This window comes from Filicampus tigris, chromosome 6 (assembly GCF_054856515.1).
Source record: "Filicampus tigris isolate MCC_2025a chromosome 6, RoL_Ftig_1.0, whole genome shotgun sequence".
NCBI classification, from domain to species: Eukaryota; Metazoa; Chordata; class Actinopteri; order Syngnathiformes; family Syngnathidae; genus Filicampus; species Filicampus tigris.
The window spans coordinates 14,461,863-14,486,007 of NC_141222.1; the positions used below are offsets into that span (position 1 = coordinate 14,461,863).

Consider the following 24,145-nt stretch of genomic DNA (forward strand, 5'->3'; position numbering starts at 1 on the left):
GAACACTGCCAACTTGTTTGTCATCCCATGAGAGTGGCTCCTGTTATTCCTTTTAAATTCAGTGCAGACAGAGAGGTTCCTGGGCTACATGGCAGAAGGACTCGCTGCAGTCCATGGAGGAGATTGCCACATGCAAAGTATAGTCAAAAGGGACTGCAAGAACATCTCCACACGCATATGATGAAATTGGCCGCTGTGAACTGAGCACTTGGAGACCACCTTCGACACCAGATCATGCGTCCATGTGTGACAACCCCACTCCCACCCATAGCTGTGCCTTGGTCAGGGGCTGATTCCCCCCAAAAATGAAGATGATAATAAGAATAATTCATTCTATGAATTGATTTCATGATTCATACGCATTGTTCCATGCTGTTGTCATATTTATGAATGAAATACAATGACATCCACCACATATCTGCCTGCCGCAATCAAACCCACCAAAATCACGTTACACCACCTGCCGGGGCAGGAGGGTGCTATAGCCCCGTCAGAAATTGGCGTAGCCCACCTTCAGCCTCCCCAGCAAATTAGTTATTTATACATTTAAATTAAAACACATTAAAAAGTTCAGAAGGAGCCATTCTGTTCCAATACAATTCCTGTTCCTGTGTTTGTACTGCAGCTGTGTGAGAGCAGGTATGGGGGCGGGTGAGTCGTTCAGTTACTTGCAATGCAGCTGCACTTTGGATGTTATTTATTTGACTATTAATAATGTTTCATTATGTTGTGACCTGAAACAATATATCCTATGCTTAAGATAGTTGTTTAATTTTATTAATCATGAATTATGCATAGTGAGTAAATACACTTGTTGTCTCATTTTGGATCTCTTGTCTGCATTCTGGCAGGCACATGGCTGCTGTCGGGTGCTGTCTGTCACCAATGCACTTGAACCATATTTGCCATTGCTTTTAGTCACTTGTATTAGGCGTAACTATTTAGTTGAATATTCTTTGGTCAAATCCAGTTCAAACTACTTTTATATTGAACATACTTGTGGTATGTATCATACTTGGATTGAAACGATAATCTCTCAAGTAAGTGACGTCATGAAAATCTATTTTTTTCTAATCCCCCCCACACATCAATTAAGACCTATCCCCCTCCCCCCAGCCACCGGAGATCAAATCCTGGCGCAGTGATTGCCACCTGCATCACAACTTAGACCTGCTTTTAGCACGTCTAAATTCTCATTTACATTCTGTCACCAAATTGTCAGGTGTGCGAAATGAAAAAAAAAACACCCTCGGTATGCGGGAAGGCTCAGCCAGGTGCAACGCGATCTTTCAAATTCCCAAACATGGTAAACTGGTCTTGATCCGGCATGAAAATTAAGATGTGCCCATTTTCATGCTGAGCGCTCGTGCGCCGGTCTACAAAAATAGGGCCCACAATGTTAATGTGTTTGAGTCTGTTTGTTGGTCTATAGGCGCCCTGCGTTTGCCTGGCAACCCGTTCGGTGTACCTCGCCTCTCGCCTGAAGTCCATATGTTCCTGCTCACCTGTGACCCTATTAAGGATGACGGGATAGAAAATGGAAGGATTTATGGAGGTTTCACTATATGACATAAATGTTCAAGACAATACTAACGTGTACTTTCATTTACTTTGTACCACTTTCTTTTGTTTGTTGAGTCCAAGTTAAAGCAAGCTAGTGTTGACTAAATGTACATACACATCTTTTGTGCAAATACAATGGGTTCATCAAGTGGCAACATGACTTCTTTTACTGATGTATAACATAAAGAGGGGGGGGGAAGGGAGCGCAATGTTTTGCACACTAATTCAGTTCTTCTGCATCTTTGCTGTGGTCAAATCAAAGTCATCCGTGTGTTGTTGTGGTTGATGCTCCAGGCACAAGCATATCATCCACTGAGAGGAAAAGAGGAGTGGGACAAGTAGGAGGCACTATGCATATATGCAGATGGGACTTAACGGTCCCAAGTAAACACCTGGGGCCAGAGGGGAAATGCGACTCACATGCTAGTTGTGTGTCAGAAACTACATTAGTGCAAAAAGACTTCCTACTTTATAACAGAACATAGGTAGACAGACAGCACCTTGCTTCCTTTGCTGCAAATGCAGCATTTGTCCCTAAAAGCCATTCGGCTTTATGTAAATATGAACACATTATGTCATTTGCGGCATCTCAAAACGCGCATGTGTCTTCAGTGTCAGATCATTATATACACTATGGAATTCCCAACAAAAGAGGCTTTTCATTTCAAACTGCAGGGAAGATACTGATTCCCTCAAAGCTATTGATTGAAAATGGCACAGCTGAGGAGCAGCCTTGAATGGAGACAAGTCGATTTTCCCTCACACGCTTTTCCAGCTGGGAGCTCGATTGGAGCCTCGAAGGCCTTGAAGTGGGGGACGTGGAACATGACCACATACGCTCATAGTTTGGAGGGGCTTGCTTTCAAAAGTTTGTACCAATTGCAGGCATTCCCAACAATGAATCTGCTGAACATAAGTTGACTGACACGAGCTTGATAATGGTTAAAACTGCCACGATCTACTGAAGGGCTCATGCAGCGCAGATGTCAACTCAGAGCACATCAGTGCAATGGCTAATTCAAAAGTGCGTGTGCAACATATAAATTAGTGGGCCTTCGCACACACACATACACACAGACACACACAGTGGCGGGTCACCAAGTGGGAGGTTGGGATGTCGTATAGATCTCAACGTTGAGATCAAATTGGCATCCGACATGACACACTGGCCATCTGGGTCGCTTAGCATTGAAGGCTCGCAGAAAGGTTTCGCCTGTCTGCCCGGCTCTCCTTCATTTGCCCCTTAATTCTGCTCTGTTTCTTCGCATGCCCGCCCCTATTGTCGCAGTGCTGACTTCATTATATAAGAGGAAGAAGTGCTGTCACCGCAATCCTCCGCAAATATTGGCCGTATGGCAGAAAGCAAAGACTTGTGAAATTCTGCAAAGCAATTTAAACCAACGGCCTCAACACTTGAGAGCGATGAACGTGGCACTATGAATAATTCTGAAATGAAAACCGCATCAAGAGTGCTTAGAAACGCAGACATGGCAGATGGTTGGCCTCAAGTGCACGGCCAAGACAACACGAGATCCCTAAACCCAATTGAACGTCTTTGGATCAACCATTGACGTTTCTTTTCCAACTTGAAAGCGTTTGACTTATTACTGCAGGAGCGAACCTTCAAATTTAGGGTTGCCTAACTTGCGGCGTCATTCTCAAATGACTTGAGGCTGTGTTAGCTGCAGATGTGCATCTACTAAGTCATTATCGCAAGTATGAATCTGTTGTGATGATTAACATTGAGGACAGCCACAGTTGATAAACTATTACCTAAAATAAAAAGTGAGTGATGTGGTATATCGTGTCATCCAAAAATGTCCCCACTGTTCTGCAAGTGCAATACACACTACTCACAAAAAGTTGGCGCTATTTCATGTGACATTTCAGGATGAACTTAAAATGCACTATAACCTTTACAGGTGAATTTGATTGAACCTTCTGTAAACCTTTGAATGCAGGTGACCAGCTGTGCGTTTCAGCACATTTTGCACAACTCGTCTGTGGTGTGCAGTCAGGGCCTTCAAGGCAATCTTCTCTGCTTGCCTGAACACTATCAGAAGGACTGGCCTACATTTACGACGTACATGAAATTGCATTAATATCTTCATTTCACAATGTGTCTTGACTGCCCAGATTCCAGTCATGTGTATGTTCCATTTTTTCAAACTTCTATGTGTTGCTATGTCACTGTAATCTGCCCTGGGCCTTCAGAATCCCGATTGCTGACACCTAACACTTGCACACTATTAGCAATAGTAGTGTGTGTGGGTGTGTGTGTGTGTGTGTGTTGCGTGTGTGGGTGTGTGCGTGTGTGCGTGTTTTTTAACCAATTTCAACTCAGCGTGACATTAGCATTTTTCCATCAGAGCTATCAAGTCTTCCGATGCACTGCTGATCATAAGGAGGACGAATGTTGAAAAATCATTTTCAAGCAGGACCTTTCAAGAAAAACTGGACTTAAAAAGTCTGCAGCGGCTGGACAGGGTGTTTGATTTGTCACCCCCCTCCCCCACCTCCCACACGTGCAAGTCAGACTTCTGTTGTAATGTCTTTTACTATGCGCCTGCTGAAAGAGTACAATGCCCCCAACCTTCCATCCCATTTTGTGCCCCTTTCTATAGGAGCATAGTAGCCTGGAATTGTTTTTTCCCCTCCTCATTGCTCATATCACTGATCTTTAAAGACATGAGAAACATTTGCAAAAATCATCCCTAGGAAAAACAGAAACAGAAACCGATATGTTTACTTAAAGAGCAAGTCAACCCAAACATATTTTTTCCAGAATATGTTCTATGCATACAGCTGGGATAGGCTCCAGCATGCCCGCGACCCTTGTGAGGAAAAGCGGTATAGATAATGGATGGATGGATGTTCTATGCAGGCCCACTAGTTGAAACAAGGCATTCTGATTCATATTGCGTTTGAGGAATATGAGTTAACCAACCCGTTTTTAGCCATCTCTGGGGGCGGCCATTTTGTCACTTCTGTAGACTGAAAATGACATCACAGTTGCTCAAGGCTGAGGTAAAAACCAATCACAGCTCACCTGTTTTCTGAAGTTGAGCAATGATTGGTCGTTATCTGAGCCATGAGCATCTGTGATGTCATTTTCAGTCGATAGATGTGACAAAATGGCCGCCCACAGAGATGGCTAAAAATGGGTGGCTTTTGTTGCTTAACTCTTATTCCACAAACGCAATATTAATCAGAATGCAGTGTTTGAGATAGTTGCCCTTCATAGAACATATTATGAAAAAAAATGTTTGGGTTGACTTCCACTTTAACTTAAATCCTTTCTAACATAATAATTTGGAAGACAGTGTCATAGAGTGCACTACCTGTTGAACTTTGCCAAAGACCTGCTGTTCATTACCTGTTGAGCGGGCACTTATATGTATATGTAGTTTATTTCAGATCCTTCATTACTTTTCCATCCCTTCTTTCAAACTTTTGTCTTTTTTGTCCTTTCCTGTTTTCCATCTATGGAGTTGTTCTTCCCCCTCACTCTCTTTCTTACTTCCTAGTGCTGTCTTTTGTCTTCTTTCCAACACAACACTCAACAGGAACCATGCTGCCTGCATGAATAATAGGTGCAATTAGTACAATTGCAAACTGTTGGCGGTGGAGGGAAGCTGGGAGTGGTAATTTGTATGCCCTTTAAACCCATTTACTTTCTCCATTGTAAATTTCAATAACACCGTGTTGAGAATCTATTCATAAAGTATCAGACGAGCCACAAAATGTCACAGTGAATGCCGAATTTAATTCCTAATGCATTTACAAATTAGAACAGCATATTTGATCCAGTCACTTTGACAGTACAATGAACCCCAGCTTTACCGCAATTCATCGTTCACGGCCCCATTATATCGCAGATTTTAAGCGGTCGTATTTGAATCGGTTTTCACGGTAATTTTGAATTGAGAGTTGCACATCTTGTAGTACCACGAAGTGCCTAAACATGCCGGACAGCACTGAGCTTTACTGGAAGACATGCAGCGTAATTAACAGCGGGAAGTAGAGGATGCCTTTTCAGTGGAATATAGTGCCACATTTTGACATTTTAATTGTTGTTGTTCCCACAAAGCAGAGAGTGTACTACAGCTATATGCCTGCGAGTATTGCTGTAAGCTCTGTTTGTTGTTGTTTGTATGTTGCTGCTTCGTGTAACGTGGTAAGTACAATTTTGGAAGATTTATACCACAACAGATGCTATACTTTCCCTTAGCCCATCTGTGGCATTTTGCATTATATGCGAGTAAAAAGTAAGTGGATTTAGACAAAATTATATGGTTTGGTTCAACATTGCAGTGTGTACTGTAAGCTAAATGTACAATGTCTAATTTTCTTTGTGTCAGTTTTGCAGTGAACATCAGCTGAAAAAGACAAACAGCTTTCTTTCTGTTCGTTCTTTCTTTCTTTCTTTCTTTCTTTCTTTCTTTCTTTCTTTCTTTCTTTCTTTCTTTCTTTCTTTCTTTCTTTCTTTCTTTCTTTCTTTCCCTCCCACTCTTTTGCATTCTCCAAGCAGTTTTAGAGTCATTAACACTGACGTGAAGTCAAGAGAAGTAGAGAGGAGGAAAGCCCATTTGTCGCCCATGTAAAACTATTCTGGGCTATCGCTCATTGTTACATATTACATTGGTTTATTGGATCACAGTCATTCTGATAGCAGGGTTGAAGCAGCGTAAGTGGAGGACTCAAACAGCGGCAACTGTATTAGCGTGCCGGCATTGATATGTGCCATAGAAAGCATTGCGCACTCTTGCAAAAGCCTATTAGACTGAGTCCTTATAACTGTTGAAATGCAACGCTGGCTTGAAAGATCACGAATTGTCGGGGCCAGTGGGCGCTGGAGAGAAATCTGAGGGATGTGTTGTCAAATGCTTCTGCAGTTTAATGGCAGGCAACGCTAATAGTTCAATTCTTTAATAATCAATTAATAACCCCTCCAAGGCAGCACAATCAGCACACCACAGCCGCATCCTCTACTGTACATGCCTGAATTTGATCATTAAGGTTCCTGAATTATTTATTTAGAAAACAAGAAACAAATCATTAAAAAAAAAAGAAGCCCTAAAGCAATGTTAACATCCACCATCTATTTTTATAGGGCTTGTGCTGATTAGGATCGCTGGTGTGCTGGAGCTTATTCCATTATTTTTGTTATTATATTGACTTTGGGTGAGAGGCGCTGTACACCCCTGACTGGTTGCCAGCCAATTGTAGGGCACATATCGACAAAGAACCTTCATATTTGCAGTGAAATGTAGGGACAATAAAGGGAAGGGATACTCAGTAGGTGTGTAAGGTTCTGAAATTTGTAAGAGTTTATACTAAGAAATATTAGTTTTAACAGTACAGTAAATTCAAAGTTAATTCCTGTATTTAAGTTAATTTGTTAGAATATATAATTTACACATTCATACATTTTGATATTATTGTTTGTGTCGCGCAAGCAGTTGAGTTAATGTGTTTAATCTGCTATTCTCATTCACTTGCATCTGCATAAATTCTGCTAGCTCCTGATCGGTTAGTTTTAGTCAGGTGATCGAGTGTCGATCGCGTGGAAAACTGGAAGTACTGCACTGTATGTGCTGGTTGCTGCCATGTGTCGAGTAAAACCGCTGTTTGAAGAAATCCGTCTCCATCCGTCTCTCTCGTTTTGTTGTTCCACCGACCACCAACGAACCCTCACGTTAGCTAACTAAACTAACAGCTAGAGCAACATCAGGGCTGTTCAACACTGAACAGGATTGGCAGCTCTCAGCGCATTTGGGCAGTCATCTTCAGTTCCCACAGCATGTTACTGAGACCACCCTTGGCCAGACATCGTCCAAGTGTCGCTTTTAAATTAAAACAGAAACATCAAAGATTGGCATCATGCTCAAGGCGTGATGAGAAGGGCACATAGAGGAGGCTTTTGAATGGGAGAAGCGACTGCCACAGAAAAGGCTTGAAGGCAGAAATTCAGGTGGCTATTCAAAATGCAACCCCCGTTCACATGATTTCAAGATGACAGCCTCCAGCAAAGTTGTCAGCGGCTACAAATTAGAGGGGAAATTGCTTACTTTGTTTACATCACCTGTCCTGTCCTCTCCTGTCCTATTTGTTTTTCATTGCATCGCTTCCTGACATGGTGTGCCTTTCTTTCACACTCTTACTTGTCTGTAACATTATAGTGGTAATATGACGTGTTATTCTGCTATTGTCTGTTGTTATTTGTTTCCTCATTTCTGTTCTGTTCTCTCCTTTCTTCCTGTTTGTCTGTTCTGTTCTTTCAGCTGAATTTCCTATAAATATCACAATATAATATATACAGCCACAGGGAGTATTTCAAACTCCCGTTGCACAGAAAAACTGTTCCATCTTAATAAGGCATCCAGATCCACCATTCTGCAGGAATACGCAGCTGTAAAAAAATAAAATAAGGACACCCTATGTTGTCTTTATTTCTTGAGATCACAATTTTTCTTGCACAATTAGCACTTTATACTTATTTTTCTTATAATTCAACATTTTTCCCCTTCAGTATGACCAATATTAGCCTAACCTAATCTGGGCTGGGCGCTGGCTGTATTCTGTGATGTGTTCAAAGCACACAAAAAACTGTAATGTGCAGTATGTGAAAAAATATCTTCACAAAAATCAATCAATTCAATCAGTTATTTATGGAAATGACAATCAGGCTTATGTTTGTGTGTCCTCCATTTTCTCATTACCGACATTACAGTGTCAACCATAGAGTCGCAGGTATCATGATTGTGGGCGTGACCTATTCGGATAGATGCCACTGCTCATTTCCTGAAGTGGGCCTGTGAGAGGAGAACAAACATATCGAGTCTTTGGAAGGCACACCTTGCTATTCTCATGTCCTCTCCAAAAGCACTACAGCCACCTTGGCAAAGTGTACCCTTTTAACCAGCAGACTGTGTGTAGGCGGTCACATGTGGATGTCTGTGCAAGACTATTTTTGCTGCTCCAAACCGGCGGTCGTGAATGCCGTTTTATCAGACTCTTGGTTGCACTGCAGGAGGCCGCCGCTTGCTCCAGCAGGGTGGATGATGATTATGATGAAGATATGCTCTCATCAAATTATTTTATAAAATTTGAAGTGCGGGCTCATTACCATCGCCCTGACCACAATCAAAGCTTTAGCAGCCAAAATATTAGTTCTTCAACCACCGCTGCGCTGTCTGAGCTACTGCCCCCGGCAACTGCTTCGTTTCCGAGCTATATTGGTTCGATTGACAACTTCACAAATGATTTTAATGCTGCTCTGTTAAATGCGCTTGACTCCGTTGCACCATCAAGACATAAAACTCGTCCATTCTGTACCCTGATGTACGCTGGCAACAGGTTCAGGATGTGAATTTAAATGAGAAAATACAAAGTACAGTGGTACCTCTAATTACGAACGTCTCTTCATATGAAATTTTCAAGTTACGAAACGCCTCAACAGGAAAATATTGCCTCTTGTTACGAAAGAAAATTTAGGAGCCGAAAGGTAAAAATACAGTATGGGCTGCTAGTCGCAGCTCCGGAGTTTCCTGAACACAACATACTCATAGCCGCTCTGCCATTGGCTATTACCTAGCATCTTCCTGGCATCCCATTGGCTAAGAGGGACCTCTACCATATGTATCTATGTGTGTAGATAGACAGGTAGATAGATAGATTATGTGATAGATATGTCTATGCAGCGTCCTCGTCATTCGCCCCTTGGGCCATAAGGTGTTCCGATAGTTTTACGTGAATTAGAAACGAGGAAAAGAAAAAAAGGGACAAAATCTTTTTTTTTGTCCATGCAAACAAAGCAAGAGATAATAGAAAAGTATGAAAACATGTCTCTACTTACAAAATTTTCTACTTAAGAAATTTCTTCCAGAACCAATTAATTTCGTAAGTAGAGGTACCACTGTACAGTACATTTGGTTGTCTCCTACCATGCATTTCAAGTACGGCTCAAGTGACCATGTTGTGAGACGATTGATTTTAAAGATCCTCACAACAGAAATTCCGGACCACTGTTGCACAGAGAAAGGTTATTGCGGCACTGGGCACCCTAAATACTTATCAAGTTCAATTTTCTCCAGTGTTGATAGAAAATGGAAAGATGGATGTACTCTATTTCTGTGTTGTGCAGACGCAATATGTGAAAGTTTTCATCATTCAATGACTTGCTTTTTTTCCAACGTACATCGTTCCATACCTTGAGAGCGACGCTTTCTTGTGTAACTCTTTGAAGTTTTCACTTTCACATCATCAAAGCCATTGTCAGGCTCTCTCTGGACTTCTGTCTGACAATAATGATACAAGACCCATGGTATTTCTAATAAAAGTGAGCTGCTTGCCTTTATTTAATAATAACTTCCTCCTCCACATTGGGAAACAAATCATTTGCTGTGCCCAGCTAAAATATAATGAAAAATAAAATATGCACTTATTTTGTATGACATCTAGGGCCCTATTTTTGTAGACAGGCGTACGTGCGCATGGTGTAAAAACTACCGCATCTTAATTTTTGTGCCGGGGAAAGTCTAGTTTACCCGTGTTTGTGAATTTGCAGACTGCAATGGGACAGAGGGCATTTTCTATTACACCCCCACAGCGCACCTGACAATTTGGTAACAGAAAGTAGACTTGACTTCAGACCAGGTGAAACCAGGTCTAAGTTGTGGCGCAGGAAATACGCCAGTAACGCCAATTTGCTGGATTTGATCCAGGCACAGGTGGACAGATTCTGCGCTCCGCTGATGGTGGTGGTGGATGTCATCGTATTTCATTCATAAATATGACACCATGATGCATCGAACCCTCTAAATCATTGTAGAAAATAATTCATTCATTAATTATTATTATTATTATTATCTTTCATATATTTTTCAAAGAGTCCGTTATCCACCTTAAAGGGAACAAGCCGCTTCGATTGGCCAGGAATCAAATCGTCTATGTTCACTCCCACAGCGGTGCAAACTCCAATTTCTAACTGCACCTGTCTAAAAAAATGTCAAAAGAAAGAAAACTTCACAATGCACAGTTAGACTGCACATTATGCTAGACTTGCGCAGGTACAAAATAGGGTCCTTAGTCTCGCAGTCCCCGGCTAACATATGCTAATGTAGAATTCTTCATCTTCGCTCAGTGCTCTGTCTTGTCAAACATCAGAAACAGATAGACGCAAGTGCACAACAGCAGTCACATAAGATCAAAATCAATGTCCCTTTTATGATGGCAATGAAACAAAAAACGTCCATTATCCAAAACGCTTATCCTCACAAGGGTCGCGGGCGTGCTGGAGCCTATCCCAGCTGTCATCAGGCAGTAGGCGGGGTACACCCTGAACTGGTTGCCAGCCAATCGCAGGGCACACAGAGACAAACAAACAGCCACACTCACAATCACACCTAGGGGCAATTTAGAGTGATCAATTCAAACTGAAATATGTCAAGTCAAGTTTATCTGTGTAGCTGTTAATCGCAAAAGAGAGATAGACGATGTCTAGAACAGAAACATGCTGAAATACTACTCGTAATAATGTTAAACTGGACTTTACCGAAACAACACTTCAGCTCAGTCGTCCACCTGACTACTGGCCTACTGGCAGTAATATCAAACTATTAAGAAGAGAACTTAAGAGAACTAACACTGGACAACTATACTACTAGTCTTCTCTACTGAAACTGTGAGTCCGGTTAATTCACAGTACCTTCCGGGGGATATTTTATTCTGTCCTTGTCATCCTTGCAGAAAAAGTGGCACAAAATGCCAATGGAAAAAGAAAAAAGGCATGCAGAGTTAATCCTTTGATGCTGGCTGAACTGACATCTTGTGAGGTGCGTTGCTTCTGCTTCTTCACAAGTTGCTAAGCAACACTACAGTACATGTCCAACAAGAGAAAAAATACTTGCGTCAAGCTTGGAAAAAAAAAAATGCAAAGGTCACCGACATCTACACCAAGAAAAAGTCATCAGGCTCTACGAAGGACAGAGACAGGTAATTATGTTGACTATGATGGCTATTTCTCCTCCTACCAGACACTGATCGCTCCTGTACAAGTCAACTTTAATGTAGTACAGTAAAATGCGCACACTCTGTACTTAAGTAGACGTTTAGATATTGCTATAAAAAAAAAGCCGAGTAAAAGTAGAACGACTGATTCAACTCCTGTAATTAAGTAAAAGTAAAAAAGTACAGTCTCTGAAATGTGCTTAAAGAGGAGCTCAGGCTCATGACAGCTTTGGGTGAAACATAATTCTGTAGTGATACAAAGTGGAAGGAAAAGCTAACCTGCCACCCAGTCCATGTCAGTCAAGAGAAAGGTTGATGACGAGAACTGACAATTTCAAGAAAAACAGGCGACAGCATGTTTCTTGGTGAGCAGAGGGACACTCTGACATGTCTTGAGTGCACAGAGAAAGTTGCGGTGCTCAAGAAATCAGACATCATTACTCAACTAGACATGCTGAGGAGTATGCAAAATAGGCAAATGAGAGGACCAGGTCTCTAATCTTGTTCACGTTCTGAAGAACCATTCATGTTCTGAACTGTCAATAATAAAGATTGAGAAGACTGAATTGGTTGTTGTTGGTGGTTTTTTTTTTCTTTTTGGTGGAATACTTGATGCGGGCCACTCACATCCAAACTCTATCTCAAGCGGCCCCCCATTCTGTAAGTTGCATTCGAGACCTTTATTTTCATGGTTACTTTTTCCCCACATCAAAATACTACTAAGCATTGTGGATGCAATGTGTAATTGTTTAATGTATCATTTTTCATTTCCTCTTTTGATTTTGAACAATTTGGTGAAACCTTTTGTGAATTGTTGTGGTTCCAACCAAAACATTTCCGTCTTCTTTCTACTGACTGTTGAACATTGCATAAATTTTTGTTCAAAATCCCTCTTTTTTATTGAGATTAAAAAGTACAAGTGATTATTATTAAAATACAGTATCACCATTCAGCTGACCTGACTTGATTTTTCAGCAGCATGAGCACATCCAGTATTTGTAAATGATTTATAATGACTAATGAGTGATGATTAATGACAGGAAATATTAGTCTGGGTCACAATGTTGAATCAATGACAAAATGCTTATACCCTTCCTCAACAGTCAACAGCTCTGGCTATCTTTAGTCTCTCAAGAGACAATAAAATCATTGTTGTTGCCTTGATGCCTTCCAGTCCCCACTTGGAGTCTTCAAGTCTGGTGGAGAGATGATAAAGTAAGTCTGCCATACAAGAGTTAGACACAAGCGAAAGGACTTTGCATTGAAGCCCTTGTCATTCCCTATCACTCTGTGTTGCTCTCTCTGAGGCCATTAGGCATCACGAGTCTCTCCCATCATTAGATTAACTCCTGTGCTCTGCCAGTGTTCGCAGGAAGACCATACTCATTACCTTCACTGTACCAAATGCACAAAAGCCCTGCTTTCACCTTGTAATTTGAGTCCAATGGGCTCATCAGCGCGGGGAGGCGAGCGACAGCAAGATGTGGACCTGCAGATATTCATGTTTCATATCTCCTTGATTACACAGTGCATGATTAGAGTGCATGCTTGGCAGAGGCGATGTTCAGGGGGAGACATTAGCCACATTAGCTCCCTCGGCTTCAGACAGTAGTGCACTGGGACATGGTACACGATGGCACGGAGACATTTGCCATAATAGAGTTTTTAATAGAGTGGATGCATAACACGGAGTCCTGTTTCAGATCACAGAGGTGCTTGCTGTGTGTTATAGAAATGACTCGGCTGCCTTTTGGTTCCAGGGGAATGTGAAATGAATGCAGGGAGAGCAAACAGGAAAACAACCTGAATAACAAAAAGGAGTCAAGCATTTAGGTTATGTGGCAGAAAACAAGATTCATTTGTCAGATAAGCAAAATATTCAGCTCAGAAAAGGTGAAAAAGAGCATTTGCCGAAGAGATTCTGCACATTGGAACGTCGCCATTGTGATTCAACAGGATGCAAGGGAATGTTTTTTTGAGCTTGTGGTTAATTATCAGAAACGTCAAATGATAGTGAAGTCAATTGGAAGTTGCTTCCATGCGACTTTGGGTCATTTTTCTCTTCAAACAAGGATGCAACAGAAAATCCATGCCTGACTGTAATCACCCAAAGTGTGCAGTGCAGTTGTACACCTGTTGGGTGATCACTTGAGAATATGGAACAAAGGCTTCACCGTGTCCAAGAACATTAAATGTTAATTAACGCAATCCTCAAGTCAGCCTCCTCCAAGTGGCCGCCCAGGATGAATACTGTGCATGCTATTTGTCTTGGTTTTTGCTGACACACCATCTGGACTGTTTCCACAATCACGGCGAGGATATTTGTCCAGTGAAGCGCTCTGAAATACGGAGAAGAGATGTTAGTTGAACTTCACTGCCCAGATTTAACTATAAGCAACCATGATTACCATATTAGAGCTATATGAAGATTTCAAGAGGTTGATTGTCATATGCACAGTCAGGGCAAAGTAGTTACACCAAGGACTTTAGAATTCTTATTTTGTAAGGTCCTATTTACAGAGATCAAAGATTGGTGTTTTTAAAACGTTTTAAATGCTTACTAATGAATGTTGCCTTCTTCAAGCAAGAATAGGTTTTTAAGGCAACTTGAGTGAGCTCACCAGTTTTCTTTCCATGGACCTGATGACAGCTTGCATGTGCAATAGCCACATCTTTAAGCATCAGAAGGGGACAAGGGGGAGGAGATTGGGAGGTGGAGGGAGGTGTGGGTGAAACAAAATGGAGAAATTAACCATTTTCATCATTTTTTTTACAGCAAACCCACTTTTCAGCAAAGTGTCTTTTCCAGGATAATGAAACCCTGAACCTCAATATCTGTTTCCTTGCCTTCAATGATAGTCAAACTGCAAATAATTGGTATATAAAAACAAAGCAATTCTACTGTATAGATCTAATGAAAGTCTGTCTGGGGAGCAGCTCAACTTGCTGAAGCCTCAAATTAAATGATAACTTAGCCATTACATGAGACAAAGAATGAGGATTTTGACCGAGGTCATTACCACTGTAGGGCTACCAAAGATTCATTCTCCTGATGGCCATTAGGCAAGATGACTTGCTATTAATATAATCATAACCCCAATGCCAATAAAGTTGGCACGTTGTGTAAACGTAAATTAAAAACAGAATACAATGATTTGCAAAACCTTTTCAACCTATATTCATTTGAACAGACAAAGACATGATCTTTAACATGCAAGCCAGCAAACTGCTCACATTTCCTGATTAATCCAAGGCTTTAAAGTTTCCGTATTGATGAAGTAATCATGCATGCTACAAATCTAAAAAATTTCCAGAAACTTATAGTTGAAAAACAATCGTGGAAAAAATCAAAGTCACACATGTCCTTGCGATGCTTCCATTGCAAATTTCATTCATTTATGGACCACAAATGCCTCTGTGCTGTGCCATTTAATCATTACTATCTATTCTAACAACATGTGCAGCATTTGTTCATTCACGGCTCCTAATTTGTGTTTTGTTTCCAGCGTTCTCTAAATTAACTTCAATTCATTAAAAATGATTGACATCTTTGTTACGTTGTCAGTTTCTGCGTTCAGCAAGCTTTTGAAAATAGGATAATGATTAACAAAGAACAAAGGACATCCCTGCACATTTATTAATGAATGAGGTTAATTGAGTAATTGTACTAAAAATGGCACTGACACCTACTGCATGTGAGTGACTGGGCAACAGCAGCAGGTAGTGACAAGATCAAATAAACCCATCCATCCACAAAACGGCTTATCCCGTTCAGGGTCACGAGTTGCTGGAGCCTATATCCCAGCTGATTTTGGGTGAAAGGCAGACTGCACCCTGAAATGGTCGCCAGTCACAGGGCACAAATAGAGACGTACAATTATTCACACTCATATTCACACCGCCACTGAGTGGGGAATTGAAATCAGGCCTACGTACCAATACACCACCAATGACTCCTATTTAATAAATGAAACAACTAATTAAAGCTGTCAGTCAGGTGCTGGAGTGGATAGTTATTACAACTAATTTAAGATCCCACACTGCTGGAGGCGGCTCTTTAAAAAAACGAGTTCATTAAAGGAGATAATTGCGTATTACAAAGTGTGAAGATCCTGGCTTTTAATTGAAATGATTGAATATTTATCATGTATGAAAGACAAATGGGCTTCAGCCTACAGATGTGTAAAATCTAACATAGAATGGCCACTACAACGTAGCAGATAAGAGTTGGTTACTATATGGTCAAAGTGTAAGTGAGGCAAGATATGGTGTTCATTTTATTCGCAACCACAAGTTAATACAAAGAAAACTTGATACACATGTATGATATATTTTCAAATATCCAGAGGGTCTATAAAATACAGAGCAGACTATCTTATTCATGTTGTTTTTCCAATGGTTAAAAAAAAAACCTGAAGAAGAGATGTTGAGGCCTAATGGTCTTACTCTGGGGTCCTGTCTCTTCTCGATGCTCCACTCTCGCACATCTCTCCAGTGTTGAGGTAAACTTGCATCAGGGGACAAGCTGCCTCCTTTCTTTGCCATGAGGTTCCTTCTAACACCACATCCTTGCAATGTCAAACACTGTAGCCTGTTATTTGATTCTAGAAATGGATCCTCTTCCACACAGCTCCCTGGTGTAGGCTTACACCACACCACATCCCCACCATCATCCGTCCAACCAAAATGAACGAAAACATGTTTAAAGGCCCGACGACATCGCCATACCAGGCATTTTAATACTGATGCGTCTCACCGATTGTTATGTGAACCCAGTGAGACGAGGTCTTTTTATGCCGAGCTCATAACAAACTAAAAATATCTCGCGACATTGTGGCCCACACAGCACCTTCCAATTGGCTATGGGACTGTGTATGTACAATATTGTGTATGTTGTTGAACAAAACATATTCACTGACTGAGTATATGGTCACAAGTACACAAATGTATGCATCAAAAAGATATACAAAAATACCGGTACATACCTTTGTAAGGATAATAATTCTCAGTTGACACTGTCAGAGAGGTACTGTATGTATTAAACATTTCTTTTCAGGTTCATTTTGCATGATGTATTGCTACGTTGTATTGCCTGAACCAAAACATGCATTCCAAATCAAAGCTTATGTCTCAGGAGAATAACTGGTGGATTATCTAATCAAATCAAAGACATTTCACAGCACTTAGTTACGTAGTAGAACTGACATCGCTAGCAGTAGGACACATTGGCAGTTACTGCCCAATGGCCTTGGAGCCAATTCTCTTCAGAGCAAATGTAAAAAGCAATACACGTTTATATTCTCATACCAGTTGCAGAGCGGGCTGCTAAAATCTATTACAGAGTTTTGTGTCTCTAGTGGCATGTGTAGCACTACCCAAGGTTATTCAATATCCTTTTGCAAGTATGTGTGAACAATTGCATGTATGCGGTCACAAGGTGGCTCCTGTTGAGTAAAAGTGGGATAGCAGCTGCCGTGTTTGTCATGAGACCTTGTGTACTGCATTCTTGCTCTCTACAACTTTCCTCTTTCTGGCAAGAAAATGTCAACTGGTTGTTGGAGAGAAGCTAGTTTGCTTGATGGCTGTTGACGAGGTGTCTTTGAGCAAGGCACCATCCGCATCTCCCAGCTGGAGTGGTGCAGCACATGTGCCTCTCTGCGCCTCTCTCACACTCTCATTCTCTCTCCTGGCATACCCGCATGTGAGATATGATCATATGGTTGCATATGTGCACCATAAAATAAACAGTGGACCTCTGCATATGCAGTTTTATTTTTGGTCAGTTATCCCAGTTATCACAGAAACGCCCTTTTATTTATGTTTTTGATCCGATCCCATGCTGATTGACCTTGATGATTTGACTTTTTGTGACTACTGTATATTTATATGTATATGTTAAATTTAAAAAAGGAAGGTCACCCTTCTGCACTAATATTCTAGACAAAAGTTGAAATAAGTGAATCTTTTAAAAGCTGCTGTTTTGTTCCCTTTGTCAGAAAGGTTATTTATTCATCAGCATGGCTTTATTAATATAAATGCTGAAACGCTTTCGGCAAGGCAAGTCCAGGCACTTTATTTATATAGCACATTTCATACACAAGGCAACTCAATGTGCTTCACGCACAAGGAAACAACACCAGCAAATATTTATAAACACAACACTTAATGACATTTAGAGGCAAAGCAGCTTGATTGTTTACCTGTACGGCCTCACATCTGAGCCTCGCCGACGTGCACATCAGTTGCTGCCTTTTCGCTGGAGTCTTTTGGAAAACTGTAAGGAGAAACGGAAGCTGATGATGGAAGAGGTCAGCGGGTCAGCGGTGCAACTGTGCAACGCGTTACTTTGCATTGTATTGCATTAAGAGATAATAGGGTTGTCGGCAGGAGGGGATGAAGGTGATGAGCGAGATGTGGCTTGCAAGTCTGAAGGCGTGAGCCAGCATTTGTTTGTGATATCTCGTAAAAAATAAATGTTGGGATGGGCTGAATATCAATTGGGTGCTGCTTACATTTAGGATTACGAAACAATAATGTTTTCTTTTAAATGCCTCATAATTTATAGGGTATCTTTTTTTTTTTTATTATCAGTTGCTATACATTGAACAGATGTGAAACCAGAGCTTATTTACATAAAAAACAAAATAGTAAATGTAATAGCGCAGAATAATGGAAGTATGCAAACAAAACACCCGTCTGGATGCAAAGTGTTTATTTTGGCAGTAATCTAAAACAATTTCCTCAAAGGGCATCATAACCAAGTGTTAGCCTTTTTCAACCTGCCAGTGCCGCCTCTGCACAACGACATAATGAACTTGGCATTTCAATTGCATATTTGTCATATTTGGCGGTCACAGCATGCCATAAAGCTTCGGATTCCCTTGAGTGACAGATTATGAAGCTGGCTAACTGAGCTATGTCTGCAAATGTCCTCACCCCTGCCAAATAGGATATGGGCTCATAGTTACATGTTTGTTTCGTCATTTGTTTTGTGACTTGGGTTCCAACTGATACATCACCCTGGATATTTGGTACGGATCCATTTTTGCTCACTTGTCAGGAATTTTAACTCAGAAAATTCCATGCATCATATTCAGATGCTTATCAAATGTACCTCTATGATAGCTCATCAGATCAAATGTACATGATGTGAAAGTTATTCTAATTTCAAAACAAATGTTACTTCAATTTGCTACTTTAATCCCGTATCTCACTGAGCTGCGAATGCTTGCTAACGTCACGAATTTTGGTTTTGTCAGAGTTTCTAAAATGGTTGCAAGAATATTCGCAAACAGCTATACTTGTCACAAACACTTTTAACAATGGATTCGCAAGGAAATTTTGAGCATGTTCAAAATTTTCTTGCAAATCCATGGTTTTGCTAACAGTGGCAAGTGTTTGCAAAACAGTTGCAAGCATTTATAAACAGTCGTAAGACGTGTTGCCAAATTTCTTTTTACCCAGCAATACTAGAGACAACGTGACCACGGTTCTAACATATGTTGACACATTTGTGCGTAGCATTCCCAAGCATTTGTCGCTCAGTGAAATATCAACACATTGATCATCACGCCGGCAAAACGAGGCACAAGGCAATGAGAAGCGACCTTTTTACAACTCCTATTTGGATGAGTTTAAGGAAATAGTAAAAGAGAGTGCTGTAGCAGTTCGTGAAAGAGAATTTTGAAGGCAAGGGCTGGCCTGCACCAACCTGTAAGTACTAAGATTTTTGTGTTACATTTTACAGAGTTACACATAATTAATTTCCATAGTATCGAAATCTATCTTCGACGGTGAAAGAAAATGTCTTTAATGACAGAAGCTATCCCTTGATTTTCACCAACATTTGTCAGAAAAGTTCGTTAACTTCGCAACCATTTGCTGCTCTTTTAAAAACAAATTTTCGACAGAAATTTGGTTCGAATTCCAAACTGAACGACCTCAAAGGCGTGTGATGTCAAAGACCCCACTGTTGTTCAAATGTATTCCCTTGGCTTCAGAAGAAACTCTGCATGATCCATTTTAATTTCCTTTTTAGCAATTATGATCCAAGGCTGTAGCCTTTTAATCATTGATTTCTGGGGTAACAAATGTCAAATGTGGTCAGAGTTCTTAGAGAATTAATGTTTCTTTATTGACGCTTACTGCGCTAATGAGCTCAAGAACCTTGGACAGACCCTGGCTGCGGGATGGTGATGTGAAAATGACTCATAGTGTGGACACTATATCAAGCTCCAGCTTGAGATACTGACCTCTAAATGAAGTACCTCCCCTAATGTCATGTGACAGATCAATATCTGGAAAAGGACCACGCATTCATCTATTTAATACAATCAAATTTAACAATGTAGTGTCTTCAGTCTTAATGTATGCGAACATCTGCACATTTGCACACTTGACCCGGGGCTATCGTCATCATTAGATCATAAGGCAAAAAGTTGTAACCCTAACCAAATAATGAATAGTTTGTTAGGTAGTTGATAGATATTTGTTTTTGTCCTTTGTCTAATGTACTGACTTACGTATGACTTAAAGCAGGGGTCCCCAAACCTTTTCCTGTGAGGGTCACATAATTTTTCCCTTCTCTGATGTGGGGCCGGGGTCAGTTTGTAATTGAAAAAGTGTGATGATCGCAGAGGTGCCTAAACTTAATCATTTATTGGTAGGCACGATAACAAATTTTTGCGGATGATATATTTACCCAGAAACTATCACCATAAACGATAGTCGGATTTGTTTGTTGTTGTTTTTTTTTTATTACATTCATATACTGATCAAAAATAAATGTGGATTATTTTAAAATGCAATTATCTTTCAATTCTCAAGGATATGGACCATTTGCATTCAAATGTAGAGCAACAACATTTCTTGGATAAATAAATACATAAAAATTAAATAAAGACTCAACATGTGTGGTGGGGTAGGCCTAAGATTCTGTTCCACGCTCCTCATTTTGGGATCTTTATGTACTGACTATTGTGTGTAAATAAAAACTAGACTAAACTGAGATAAGCTGCACATCATGGCAGATAATACTGTTGACAGGATCATTTTCTTGAAAAGGAATGGACTGTAGAATTTACCTATGAATAAATAAACACATTTATGATGTAGGCCAGGAAAAATTAGGTTCCCCTCCTCGAATGACCAGCAGCCACCGCTGGATACAAGTATGCGGCATGCAAATGACTGGTGACTACTCCAAGGTGTATCCTGCCTCTCACCCAAAGTCAGCTACGATAGGTACTAATTAGAATACTACATAAAGAGTTTAAATGATTTCATAGATAGAAAATAGGTAGAAATTGGCGTTTTTCCCCTAATCTATATAGTAATGTATATCAGTTTCGCTTTTTTAATTGAACTACTGAAATACATTTCATTTTCTACAATATTCTCATTTATTAAAATGGACGTGTATATTATCCTGATATCACAGCTATTTTCCATGGATCCATTTAGTGCTTCTCCTGTTCAGGGTCACGGGGACATGGAGCCTACCCCAGCTGACTCCGTATCATGATCCGTGTCTTTGTTGATTTGGTTTTGATTGGATTTAGTTTTGTCAAGTTCTCCCTGTGTGCCATTATTCAAGTCTTGTCAGTCTCGTTAGGTTTTCGTGCCCATCTGTTCTCATCAGCCCAGTCCCTTGTGTCTACACATCAGCTCCCTCAGCCACTCGTGTCTTATGCAGGTGTTCCTCATTTTTTTCCATCAGTTTGGATTTGTTTCTCTTGCTTCTGTTGCTGAGTCTGTTCTCAAGTACAATAGTCATGTCATGTTTCTGGTTATGTTTATTCTGCTTTTGGTGTTGGTTACTTGATATCATTTTATAAAGACTTTTGTTAATTTTGCAGTTTTGATAAATTCACATACAGTCGGCTACCATGTTTTGGATTCTTATTGTGGAAAATATATTTTTGGAGAGTGCTCCTGCTCCCCAGCACTGAAAAAAATAGTTGAGTTTACTCAATTTTATTTTATCAAGTGGTTGCAAAAAATAAAATCATTCAGTGTCCAGATAAATTTTGAATGAAGTTGTATAGTTTGCTTAAAAAATCGATCTGGATGTGATTTTATTTCTTGCAACCACTTGACGAAATAAAATTGAGCAAATGATGCACAGCATTTTTTTCATTGAGTCTTGCCTCCCTGCTTCCCTGCACTAGGGTCCATACTCAACCATAAAATCTCCAATCCATAACAGAATGAGCCAACAAGGCAGAAAGAAAATGGAGCTGATTTGTAGGCACAAGGGACTGGGCTGATGAGAACAGGTGGCCACAAAAACCTAATGAGACAGACATGAAAAAAAAAGACCACAGTGAAAACATGACAAAGCTAAATCCAATTACACAAAAATACAGATCATGACAGTCCAGGTGAAAGGCAGACTACCCCTTGACTGGTCGACAGTCAGTCGCAGGGCACATGTAGAGACAGGCAACCATTTACACCGTCACTTGTTTTATTTATTCATTTATTAAATCCAGTCTTAATTTATTCACTTTTGGGAGTACCTCTGATAGTAGCTCCTACGACAGTATATTGTAGGCTATTGCTGTGCTGTGACATATCTGGCTTAATGCAAAAACTAATTTCCTCCAATAAATGACATGAAAGGGAAAAGAAAGGACTCACGTTTTGACTCGGTTGATGAAATGCTGGCGCAGCACGAGAGCCAAAGTGGAGAGAACCATGATGGTGGTGCACATGCTCCCGACAGCCCACCGCAGTCCAGCCAGAGAGAGACAGGAGATGAAGCATCCGTAGCAAAGACAACTTTACGCAACAGAAGTGCCGTCCAGGTGTTGGCTCCGTCTCTATCCGACCCGGCCCGTCTGGCCTGGGATTAGTCAAAACCGGATTAGACAAGGTGACATAAAGCTTTATTCAGTCACAGTACACAGTTAATCTGCCCTTTGTGTATTGAATGGACTGCATACAATACACAAAAACATTTTTTAAAAATCATTCAATGTGAATCAGTTAAAATTTTAAAGTTAAAAAGTCACCTAGATACTTTTGGATTCTGACCTTGTGTGGCACAAAGCAGCCATAATTTAATGATGATCAAACACAGTATGTACCCATACTCAGGCCCAAATTAAATCCTCCCCCATTTTGTGTGTCGTTATGCCCAATTTATATGTGGTCAGTGAGCAAGACTTGGATATCGAGAATCCTGAGATGACATTCGTCACAACGATATGTGTGACTCTGCTGATGCCGCGCTGTCATGAAACCTCTGGTGCGTGGACAGCACACAGATGGAAGTTCACAAACGTGGCTGTCAGGAATGTCAAATTGCAGTGATGCGGCTGTGCATCTAATCTCCCGCTCTGAGATATATACGCTCACACGCACCTAAATTGGTCATTTCTGCAGGCTGCCTTGGCAGTGTTGATGGAGAGAGTGCCGTGGAATATTGCCATTGCTTGAAAATCAGGAGGGTTGTCCTCTCTTGCACTTTCAAAATGCGCAGGCAATTTTAGTTTTCCAATGTGTCTTAACCCGTTACAGTCTGATTTACAATGCATTAAGACGCTAATCAATATTCAGTTACAAACACTACTGTTCACTTTCTGTTGCTTGATGACTATCTGCATCATTTGCACAGCTGTCATCGTTCAGCACTACCGCATCAATGATATTGTTGCTTGACGACTCCTTTTACTTATGTGTTATTTCCTAAATGTGCTTTTTTATAGTGGGTTGTTTGGTGTAACACAAGCATGGCTCAAACTACGGGGACAAATTCCTTGTGTGCTTTTCTTTTAACATATTTGGCAGATGATTCTGATTCTGAAAATCAAACCTAAATCTGGAGAATATATGCTTCATCATATCTGCATGAGACAAAAGGATGAAAATGCTGTAATTACAGAACATTGATGTCAACCACTTTCTATGGCAGGGTCCCGAAATATTTGGACAGTCATATAGGTTTTATAATTTTGACTTTCACCACGACACAAAATGATGTGAAATAAAACAATCAACATGTGAAGATTTAATTCAAGTGGTTTCATATGAATATGACATATACCATTTTGGATTTACCACAATTTCATGTGGTGTATCTCCATTTTTAGCGCACTAAGTGTGCGAATTCCCTTTTTCTCCCTTAAAGCGGAAATCAACCCAAACACATTTTTTTCAAGAATATGTTCCCAGCAAGCCCACTTGTTGAAACACAGCATTCTGATTAATATTGCGTTTGTGGAATATGAGTTAAGCAGCAAAATCCACCCCTTTTTAGCCATCTCAGGGGGCGGCCATTCTGTCACTTCTGTCGACTGAAAATGACATCACAACTGCTCAGGGCTCATTAGATAACCAATTTTGGCTCAGCTACAGAAAACAGGTGAACCGTGACTGGTCGTTACCTGAGCCCTGAGAAATTGTGCTGTCATTTTCAGTTGACAGAAGTGACAAAATGGCCGCCGCCAGAGATGGCTAGCATGGGTGGATTAACTCTTATTCCACAAACGCAATATCTATCAGAATTCCTTGTTTCAACTAGTCGGCTTACATAGAACATATTCTTGAAAAAAATATGTTTGGGTTG

The 24,145-nt window shown here is 40.5% G+C and overlaps 1 long non-coding RNA gene across 1 annotated transcript; it reads right to left on the minus strand.

Moving 5' to 3' along the window:
* Nucleotides 1–13,221: 13,221 nt before the first annotated feature.
* Nucleotides 13,222–22,415, minus strand: LOC147145936 (uncharacterized). The gene is made up of 4 exons (XR_015087321.1): nt 22,216–22,415; nt 17,775–17,848; nt 14,196–14,246; nt 13,222–13,913 (listed from the first exon to the last, which is right to left on the minus strand). It is a non-coding gene; the product is annotated as an uncharacterized LOC147145936 (long non-coding RNA).
* Nucleotides 22,416–24,145: the final 1,730 nt, after the last annotated feature.